General features: G+C 35.6%; 1 pseudogene; it reads right to left on the reverse strand.

The window, feature by feature from the left end:
* Window positions 1-2,793: 2,793 nt before the first annotated feature.
* Window positions 2,794-4,516, reverse strand: LOC130956926 (40S ribosomal protein S6-like; annotated as a pseudogene).
* Between the last annotated feature and the right edge of the window lie 7,077 nt (window positions 4,517-11,593).

Genomic DNA, 11,593 nt, shown 5'->3' on the forward strand with positions numbered 1-11,593 from the left:
TAAGCACACTCTTTTTGCCTTGGATCACAACTTTATTTTTTTCTTTTTCTTTCTCTTTTTTTTTCGTTTTTCTCCCTTTTTTTGTTTTTCTCCTCTTTTTTTTTTGTATTCACTGCTTTTTCTTGCTTCAAGAATCATTTTTATGATTTTTCAGATCCTCAGTAACATGTCTCCTTTTTCATCATTCTTTCAAGAGCCAACATTCATGAACAACAAATTCAAAAGACTTATGCACTGTTCAAGCGTACATTCAGAAATCAAAAGTATTGCCACCACATCAAAATAATTAATCTGTTATAAAATTTAAAATTCATGCAATTCTTCTCTTTTTCAATTAAGAACATTTTTCATTTAAGAAAGGTGATAGATTCATAGGACATTCATAACTTTAAGGCATAGACACTAAGACACTAATGATCATAAGACACAAACATGGACAAACATAAAGCATAAATTTTCGAAAAACAAGAAAATAAAGAACAAGGAGATTAAAGAACGGGTCCACCTTAGTGATGGCGGCTTGTTCTTCCTCTTGAAGGTCTTATGGAGTGCTTGAGCTCCTCAATGTCTCTTCCTTGTCTTTGTTGCTCCTCTCTCATGATTCTTTGATCTTCTCTAATTTCATGGAGGAGAATGGAGTGTTCTTGGTGCTCCACCCTTAGTTGTCCCATGTTGGAACTCAATTCTCCTAGGGAGGTGTTGATTTGCTCCCAATAATTTTGTGGAGGAAAGTGCATCCCTTGAGGCATCTCAGGGATTTCATGATGAGTGGAATCTCTTGTTTGCTCCATCCTTTTCTTAGTGATGGGCTTGTCCTCATCAATGAGGATGTCTCCCTCTATGTCAATTCTAACTGAATAACAGACGTGACAAATGAGATGAGGAAAGGCTAACCTTGCCAAGGTAGAGGACTTGTTCGCCACCTTATAAAGTTCTTGGGATATAACCTCATGAACTTCTACTTCCTCTCCAATCATGATGCTATGAATCATGATAGCCCGGTCTATAGTAACTTCGGACCGGTTGCTAGTGGGAATGATTGAGCGTTGGATAAACTCCAACCATCCCCTAGCCACAGGCTTGAGGTCATGCCTTCTCAGTTGAACCGGCTTCCCTCTTGAATCTCTCTTCCATTGAGCGCCCTCTTCACAAATGTCTGTGAGGATTTGGTCCAACCTTTGATCAAAGTTGACCCTTCTAGTGTAAGGGTGTTCATCTCCTTGCATCATGGGCAAGTTGAATGCCAACCTTACATTTTCCGGACTAAAATCTAAGCATTTCCCCCGAACCATTGTAAGCCAATTCTTTGGGTTCGGGTTCACACTTTGATCATGGCTCTTGGTGATCCATGCATTGGCATAGAACTCTTGAACCATTAAGATTCCGACTTGTTGAATAGGGTTGGTGAGAACTTCCCAACCTCTTCTTCGGATCTCATGTCGGATCTCCGGGTATTCACTCTTTTTGAGTTTGAAAGGGACCTCGGGGATCACCTTCTTCAAGGCCACAACTTCATAGAAGTGGTCTTGATGCACCCTTGAGATGAATCTCTCCATCTCCCATGACTCAAAGGTGGAAGCTTTTGCCTTCCCTTTTCTCTTTCTAGAGGTTTCTCCGGCCTTGAATGCCATAAATGGTTATGGAAAAACAAAAAGCAATGCTTTTACCACACCAAACTTAAAAGGTTTGCTCGTCCTCGAGCAAAAGAAGAAAGAAGAGAGTAGAAGAAGAAGAAATAGAGGAGATGGAGATGGCTTTGTGGTTCGGCCAAAGGGGGAGAAGTAGTGTTTAGGTTGTGTGAAAATGAAGGAGTGAAGATGGGTTTATATAGGGGTGGGGAGAGGGGTAGGGTTCGGTTATGGGAGGGTGGGTTTGGGAGGGAAAGTGGTTTTAATTTGAATGGTGAGGTAGGTGGGGTTTTATGAAGGATGGATGTGAGTGGTGAAGAGAAAGATGGGATTTGATAGGTGAGGGGTTTTGGGAAAAGGGGTGTTGAGGTGATTGGTGAAGAAGAGAGAGAGTGGTGGGGTAGGTGGGGATCCTGTGGGGTCCACAGATCCTGAGGTGTCAAGGAAAAGTCATCCCTGCACCAAGTGGCGAGCAAAAATGCTCTCTGTGCCAATTCTGGCGTTAAATGCCGGGCTGGTGCCCATTTCTGGCATTTAACGCCAGCTTCTTGCCCTTTCCTGGCGTTTAACGCTAGCCTGGTTCCCCTTTCTGGCGTTAAACGCCCAGAATGGTGTCAGACTGGGCCATCAAATCTCGGGCAAAGTATGGACTATTATACATTACTGGAAAGCCCAGGATGTCTACTTTCCAACGCCGTTGAGAGTGCGCCAATTGGGCTTCTATAGCTCCAGAAAATCCACTTTGAGTGAAGGGAGGTCAGAATCCAATAGCATTTGCAGTCCTTTTCAGTCTCTGAATCAAATTTTTGCTCAGGTCCCTCAATTCCAGCCAGAAAATACCTGAAATCACAAAAAAACACACAAACTCATAGTAAAGTCCAGAAAGTGAATTTTAACTAAAAACTAATAAAAATATAATAAAAACTAACTAAAACATATTAAAAACATACTAAAAACAATGCCAAAAAGCGTATAAATTATCCGCTCATCAAGCAACCCAGTGGCCAGCGGCAGACCCTTAAATAGAGCTTAGATCCGCGACGAATTAGTCCTTGACCTGTCGGGTTGGGGAATACCGTGGAAAACAAAAAAAAAATTAAATTGACACCAATTAAAGCACTAAAATACATAATTAGATGAGAAATAATAAATAATAAAATTAGAACTATGTCAAAGAGATATCTATTCCAAATCATAATACATATGCAAATCAAGGATTCTCCTATGAGTTCCTCCTTTCTTTCACCTCCTTTAATATGAAGAGCAGCCTCTTCTTAGTGGCATGACCAAGCTAACTAGAATATTCATAGTACATAAGCAAGGAACCATACCATTTTTGGTTGTGAATGTCCTCCTGTATGTGTTGACATACTTTCTCACATCGTCTTACTTGAAAAGATTGAACAACTTACGAATTTTTTAGGCTCTCTTTGGACTCCTCATCCTTGGTTTTTCAATGTCTGTCAGGCCTGGCAAATCATTGTCACCCTTCTTCATAATTACCAAGTTCAAAACAAAGAGGTCTTGTATACAGAAGAATTAAAAAATAAAACACAAGACTTGAATGAATGCTCTATACATTGTCCAGCCTATACTGATTGTTATTATAATCTTAATCTCAAAGCAAATTAAAAGAGACATATAATAGTGTAGTGTATTACCTCTATAGAGCAAGAGGCAAACGCGACCGGGGGTCAATACTCCCTGCTTTATTAGAAATCCCTGTTTGTCACAACTTCCAGTGATCTTGTATATGTGGCCTTTGAATTCTTGTTGAACAATGAAGATGATTAGGAAAATCTCAAAATTACTTAACAAAAATTCCACCACACCTCACCCAAAGCATCACCAAGAACCTCTTGTGAGATTCTCTTATCCCAAAATGCTCGCCTATAATACAAAGTAGAATGTCATAACTCATAACATAACAACTTGCCACAAAAACAATCGAAATGACCAAAACATAAAGTAGTGAAGAGATTACAGCTTCTGGTCATCATCAATCTCGAGCTTCTTTCGGCATCCATTGGTGGGATTTGCAATGTTGAACTGAAAAAGTAAAATGTAACACCCTTACTACCAAAATGTCACGCTTTCGGCTGCGTACTCTAATAGTGAGAATATTATGACGACTTCCATATAGTTAATAAGAAGATAGGATCCTTTAACTCTTACCAGTGGCGCTGTTTTCTTTGAAAAACTGGAAATACATTTTCATAAAAATTTCGACAGCATCTCCTCTAAAATTTTGAATTTGCCACCCTTTAAGGGACCCCACCAAACCAAACCAAATATCTCTCAACTGTTCAAATCAATTTCAATTAACCAATATCATAACAATACCAACTCAACTCAAGAAAAATAACAAAGTCTAGAACTTGAGCAACCAATCTCATCAATCACAATTTAAACCAACTTCAACAAAATCAATCAATAAATAGGAATTCTCAGCCTTCTCAAACAGTTTCAAAACCAAATCATTCCATAATATAGATATCTATAAACCAAATTTCCAATGCAACTCATTTCTCAATATAAATATACCAATCGAATTCCCAAATCAAGCTTTCATTAACTATCACAATGCCAACTCAATCAATCAAGAATTCAAACAAGTAAATAATAACATTCTTTCAAAATAACTTAGTCAAACCATAAGACTTGCATAGTCACCAAAAATATATTTTTCCATCAATATCGATTTATAAAATTCTTGAAAATAAAATGAGTATAAGGAAAGCGCCCCTACCTCACTCGCAACTCAACTATGCGACAAAAACTCCATTTTCTCTCGACTCGCAACAGCGACAGCCATAATCATAGCTCCATATCGCTCTCGCGATAATAATCGCAACTCCAATTGCAACATGCAACAACCGAAACTCCATATCTCTCTCTATTCGCGGGATGCCTCCCTCACGGCAGACTTGGCTCGCCAGTGGCTAGGCAACAGCTTGAATGGCAACCCAGAGCTGGCAACTACAACTCCTTCTCGTGCATCCTCTTCCCTGCCATGTCTAGCGACGATGGAGGCTCTGTGATGACTACAAGGCGCGGCAACTGGGCGACACTGGCTCCAACGGCTGCACGGACCTCCTTCTTCTTCCTCTCTTCGATCACATTGCTCCTTCTCTCCACAACGGCAATGAGCTCCCCATGTGTAAAAATTCGGCGGCGGCAAGGCCTCCCCATCCCTTCCTTCTTCTCCATTCAACTCTCTCTTCCTTCTTCTCTCTTCCCTTTCTTTCTTTCTTATTTTCGTGTGTGTGTGTGAAACACAGGTGAAGTGAGTGTTGTGAGGGAGTGTGCGGCGGTGAGGAGTAAGGGAGTACGGGTGTTATGTTAGAGTTAGAGTTAGGGTTTGGGTAGTTTAGGTAATTTTTATAAAATTAGGGGTAATAGAGTAATTGAAAACTAATTTTAATCCAACACTCATATTTATAAAAATACTATTTAATTATTAACTTACAAATTATTTTTAAATAGATACTCTAATTCAATAATTAGAGATAATCAAATTAATTTTTTTGAAATTATAAAATAAAGTTCAAAATCTAGTTATTCAATTAAAGCATATAAAATTCTTATTATTTTTCAAGCACTAAAAATTTAAATCAATTATAAGATAGTATTCAATATAAAAATCTTCAAAAATATATTCTCGAATAAATAAAATAAATAATAAATAATTTATTATTTAATTTTCAAAAATCTCTTACACAAAATATATACAATAGCAAGTTTGATTCGATCATGTCTCCTATGGTTTTGAAAATTTCGAGGGATATGTTAAAAATTTGGTGTACTTAAAAATGAAGTTCATATTAAATCATTATTATGTGTCCAATTTTGGTTCTCTTCTAGCTTCAGAATACTTTGTTGAGGAAATATAAATCAGGTTAGGACAAGGTTTATTGATTTCATTTTCACTAGCGATTCTCAATCTGATTAAACATGTGAGATGTTCAAAGCATATGTAATTCAATATCTTTAGTACAACTACGTTGCTTTAATTTAAATGTTCACAGTAAGTAACAAATCTATTCTTTTTTGTATGACTTTCTCCAGAGCTTCCAACTCAATCAACCTCCTCTGTGGCCTGTAAAAATGTTGCTCACAGTAAAATTTGTGTCACTCCTTGAAATCATCCTTCATCTACAATAATTTGAACCAGGCTACAATAAGATACATAATTAAATAATTTATCAAAAGTCTAAAAACCAATGAAGAGATTAGACTATAATTTTAAGCTACTTGAATGTTTAGGAAATAAGATTCTAAATTTATAGTAAGCACAAACAAACAAAGAAACTTAAGTGATAGAAAATTAAAAATTTAAAATCGTTAGAGAAAAAATGTGAAAAGATGTAAAAAGACCTAAGTGGCACTGGTGGATGGACTTGGCCATGCCGGACTTGAAGACAAGAATATGGAGGCGGCGCTCGAGGAAGTTCTCGACGGTGAGAGAGAGGATGTAATCAAGCTTGTTCTGCATCTTGTCGAGGAGGTCATTACGGAACATCCTCAGAGGCTTGGGCATTGCGACTAGATCTAGAGAGGCGATAAACCACAGCGACAACGGCAGTGGCGACGGCGAGGTGAGTTCTCTCTCCTCTCTAAATCTCTCTGTTTCATTCTTCTCTTAGATCTCTTCAACCAACGGTACTGAGTCTACGCCCAAACCGTGCTCTAAGTGCTTAACATCTGCCGGAACAAAAGCAGAACAAGTGGCAGAACCTGCCGGGGAAGACGATGTAGCAGTGACGCCGCATGGATTTGATGCGCCATAATGAGAGGGAACTAGCCTTATGCTTCAGAGCTCCAGCATGGTGGCGTGTTAATGTAGGCTCAGATGCGGGTGAGTCGGCGGTGGTAGAAGGAGTTGAAGATGTAGCATCGCAGTATTTCTCTTCTATTAGAATCAAAAAATTCTGTTTAGGATTTTAGAGTTTCACTATTCTTATTATTTCGGTGTGTTCGCTTTGTTTGGGTGGGAGTTTTAATCATGCGTAAATAACAGGAGTTTGTCGATAATTATGGAGGGGAGTTTGATAGATTGTCATAAATAAATTATTTTATGAAAATTTTTAAAAACTTCAATTAAAAAACTTTTACAAATAAGTAAATATCTTTTAGTGAATTTGTTGTTAGTCTATAAATTACTGGATATATAAGATAGGATTCAAATTTATGATACTTATAATAAGAGAATTGACTATTCGACCAAACTAAATTAGTTTTGTAAAATTGATTGTTTTGTCAAATCTTAATTAGGTCTATTTAAATCAAATATAATGTGCAGGTGAAACTATATATGTCTTCTTATGGGACATCATCACAACGTCGATTATAATTATATAATAATGTTCTCAAGCAAATTATTGAACAAATTAAATATTAATTCCTAATTTAAAAAACCTTAACGACCGCAGTCGATTAAAATAGTTTTGGAAAGAAATAAAAAATAAATAAAAAAAATAAAAAAACCACGTGCAAAATTGACATGAAATAAAATGCAAAGAACCTTAGTCTATGCAACTAATAATAATATACAAATTGCTAAGATGCTGCCCCTTTAGTCCCACCAAATACTATCCAAGCCTGAAGCGACAAAACTTGGTGGCCACTATGATTCCTACGCTCATAAATTTTCTGGCGTAGAGCTATAGATATAAAAAACAAAGTGAAATTTGTGCACCGTGCCAAAATCATCTCTTGTCATATATTTTTTTTCGAAGATGTGTTTGGCATGAGAGGAGAATTTTAATGTAATTTATAAATTGATAGATGAAAAAAAAAGGGAGAGAACTACGTAAGAATATAACTAATGGGGATTAAGACTATGTTTAATTTTGTGTTTTTATTTTTTTTAATTTTTTATAATCTTTTTGTTTATAAAATTTTGTAGGAATGTAGAAAAGTAAATATGGATTTTCATGGATTAATGCACATTTTAATATTTTAATGAGTCATGTGTACAAATTAATATCAAATTTGTTAGTTATTTTTATCTTTTTGTCATTTGAATAATTTTTTTGGTAGTAGTGACTGTCAGGTGGCACGTTATTTATTATGGTGGTTATGTATTGCGTGAGCTAGAATTAATAAATAAAAATTAAATGTTAAAGAAATATTTTTAAATTTTTTTCATGTGAGTTTATACTGAAAATTTGTAAACCCTAACATACCAAAATGTCACAATTTCAACGAAAAAGAACATATCCTAAACTTGTGCAAGTGCTGAAGAATAGAAAGAAGAAGTTCGACTACAACAACGACAAGTGTCTGCATGAACTTGACGTAATAGTGCTTGTGTTTGCGACGAAGTAGAGCTCAAGAAAATTGTTTCTTCGTTATCTGTTATGGGAGGTATGTGATTTCATATTCGGTTTATGATGATAAATGTTATGTAATTTATGTGCAATGTTCTCAGATTCATGAATATAGAAGGTTGAATCAAGGTGTTATTATTTCATTTAGATTGATGAAATTGTTGATGTTGAAAAAAATAAAAGACTCAGGAGAAGAATGAAAAAAGAAAATGGAAGTATGTAAAAAAAAAAAAAGGAAGGATGAAAAAGAGATGAAGAAGATGATGCAGATAATTGATGGAATTAATAAAAAATTAAAGAGTATTAGAAAATGGGAACACACAATACACATAGCCACCACGATAAATGACGTGCTATCCGGCAGCCACTATTACTGGAAAAATTACTCAAGTGACGAAAAGATAAAAATGATTAACAGAGCTTGATTTTAGTGTGTATACATAACTCATTAAAATATTAGAGAGTACATTAATCTATCATGTAAAAATCTATATGTAATTTTATCTATTCTTCTAAAAATTTTGTGAAAACAAAAAAAAAAGTAAAAATAATAAACTTTAGTATCAGAAAACGCTTAAAATGAAAATAAAAAATGAAAAGCACAAATAAAAGAAAATCTTAAAGAAGCACATAAGACTGCACATTTACAAGAACAATGGCATGAGTAAAAGCCCTAAACTCATCAAGACTAAATCTGAAAAAAAAAAAGTTAATAACAATAATAATGAATTCGGGCGATCTAGTGTACAGATCAAGTTTCATACAGATTTATAGATATTTTCTTTGGTTGCATCTCTTCTTGACATCTGTTGCTGTCTTTTGCAAAATGGTGCAGGGGATCAGAAGAAAGTGGACACTCATGGGAATGGTTAGCTGAGCCGAGATGTTAGGTTGCATAATGTAACCACCCTACCACATGAGGCCTGAGATTTCTCATTCCTCATTACGTTCGCCGACATACATATGTTTAAATATATATGCGGCATAGGTAATAAGTTAAAATTAAAATCCGTGGCGCTAAAATTTTTTAGCTTTTCCAAATGATAAATTTTGGGTAATTAATTAATTACCGTTATAATCAAATTTCCTTTATTTTATTATTTTATTAAGTTCACTAAATAATAAATTAGCATAGGAATAATTCTAGATGCATCATCAATCAACAATTTGTACATGATCACAATTTTTATTCTTAACCCAAAATACTCTTACCATAGGATAAATCAAACTAATGCTTTAGTCATTCTTATAAAAAACCCTAAGATCAACTAAACCATTAGTTCACCTAAGCCAATTATAATTAAACCATGATTAGAAGCAACAATGTCACTCCTCTCTTTTTCATTATTGTCACGGATAGCACCTCTTCCCCTTCTCAAACCATGATTTCATATCATGGTTAACTAATCTAGTGGGTGCTTAGTCATTAAACTCAAGTACATGTGTTGCTTATTCACCAACATCAGCCACGGAACACACATGCAAGCTTACACCCATTCTTCACTACATTATCCTCACCCCACTTATTCATTTGCTCACACACAATCTGCAAAATAGAAGAGAAAGAGTGAAGACCGCAGTGACCCAGCAAACATGGTTGGCTTGCCATCTTCCTCTTCACTTCAATTTCGATAGGAGTTTGAAGAATGTAGCCCTCCTCTTCTTCCATCAACCCTTGTAGCATTGAAATTCTTTATTTGGTAAGCTAGGCTTGGCTCCCCTTCTCTTCTATCCAATTCGGTTTCACCATTATTGAACAATTCAGCCTTGCTTTTTCTTCTAGTTTGTGAAGCTCAAGGGAAGTTCCTCTAGTGTCTCTATTCCACTGAACCATTCGGTCAGAGAAGGTGAGAGTTGCATCTCCTCTTTTCTGGTGGTCAGGGTCGGCCCCAAGGCCCTAAAGGTAATAATGAATGAAATTAAATTATGATGTATTAGGTGTTGTAGCTGAGAAAGTGAGCTTAGGAGCAAAGCATATCAATTTTCGACATCACCAAGTAAGGGTTAGGATAATTAGATTGTTAATTTTGTAGCTGTGCCTGTGATGAGAATTGATGAAGTATTATATGCTTGATTGATGATAAATATGGTTCTAGTATGTGTTTGATTGATGGATAGGGTATATGAATTGATATGTTTGGCATAATGCTGAAAGGTGAAAGCTTTACTTTGTTTAGGTACTTGAAATTGTGAAAATTGTCGAGTTTGGGTTTTTGTATTATGTTGGCTATGAAAGCAACCCTACATAACTGAAGTAAAGTAAAAAATGTAATTTTGGAAGGGATATAAGTTCAAATGTGAGTTATGGTATGTAAGGTTGTTGAAAAAGTCCAAGAAAGAATTTTCTACATAATTGACAGTGGAATAAACTAGTTTCTGGGAGCAGACCAGGCCCTATTTTTGAATGAAACTATTTTTTATGAAACTTTAATGTGTTATGAGTGTCTCATAAAAAATTCAGAATTTATTGATGAGTGGTTTGGAAGAAACGAATTTTTAAAGATTTATGAATTCTGCAGGAAATTCTGTTTCTCTACTGTAGAAGCACCAACTTCCAACCCACTTAATTTACAATTCTGAAGATTTTTTAAGCTGAAACCAATAGTCGTTTCAAGCCTTATGTGTCCAAAATCTTCAGTTTAAATTTCGTCTCAAAATTCTTTTTAATCAATTAGATATGTAGCAAAAAGTATGAGTTGCTCGCTGGATTTTGAAAACAGATTTTTAAAAGGTAGGGCTGTGTTGTTCTAACCTCATAACTTTTTTATGTGGTATGATAGTGATTTGGAATGAGATTTTGTGAAAAACTGGAAGAGTCTTGCTTAAGGTCATAAATTTTGAAAAGCATTGGGTGAAAATTAGATTTTTAAGGCATTTTACAAATTTACCGCCCTGCTATTTTTCTGCAATTTTAAAAAAAAATTGTGATAGCATCTTTTTAAAAGAGATAGTATAAGTTTAAACTAGGATCAGATTACCTCAATACCATGTTTTGGATTTTAAAATAGTAGTATTAATACAGCCAAGAAAGGTTTAAGGATAATTGGTGATGCGGAGGTATGTATAATTAGGCGGTGATGCGAAGGCACGTTTTATAATATTGGTGATGTGGAGGTAATAAAGGAAGAGGAAAATAGAAACTCATATGTAAAAGGGGTAACTATAACAGATAACGATTTGAGAAAAGTATATATTGAATGGGCCTTGTGCCAGACTGCTAATGCCAAAGTGCCCGCCTAACGGATAGCCTAAGATTGCTAATGTGGGAATGTTCGCCTAACTGATAGCACTGCTTCTTACTGTGATGCACGTTAAAATGTCATTATAAGGAGGCCTAACTGACACAGTAAAGGAACCATAATCGGGATTCACTCTGAGTAACGTCGGGTTGCGGGTAGATAACCGACGCATAAGCTCATGACCTGTACTAGAAATAGGCATGCATCATCTTGTTTGCACATATGAACTTCCTGTGAATTGTTTATTGCCATTTCCTAATTGTCTGTACTATCTACTTGTTGAATGTATATTTGTACCCTGTATCTTTATATTTGTTCTTTTTCTGTTTCACAACAACTTAGAGACAAAGACCCTAGGTTCCTCGTTTACCTTGCAGAGAACTCTAGGTTCTCA

The sequence above is a fragment of the Arachis stenosperma genome, chromosome 10 (assembly GCF_014773155.1).
Source record: "Arachis stenosperma cultivar V10309 chromosome 10, arast.V10309.gnm1.PFL2, whole genome shotgun sequence".
Classification (NCBI taxonomy): Eukaryota; Viridiplantae; Streptophyta; class Magnoliopsida; order Fabales; family Fabaceae; genus Arachis; species Arachis stenosperma.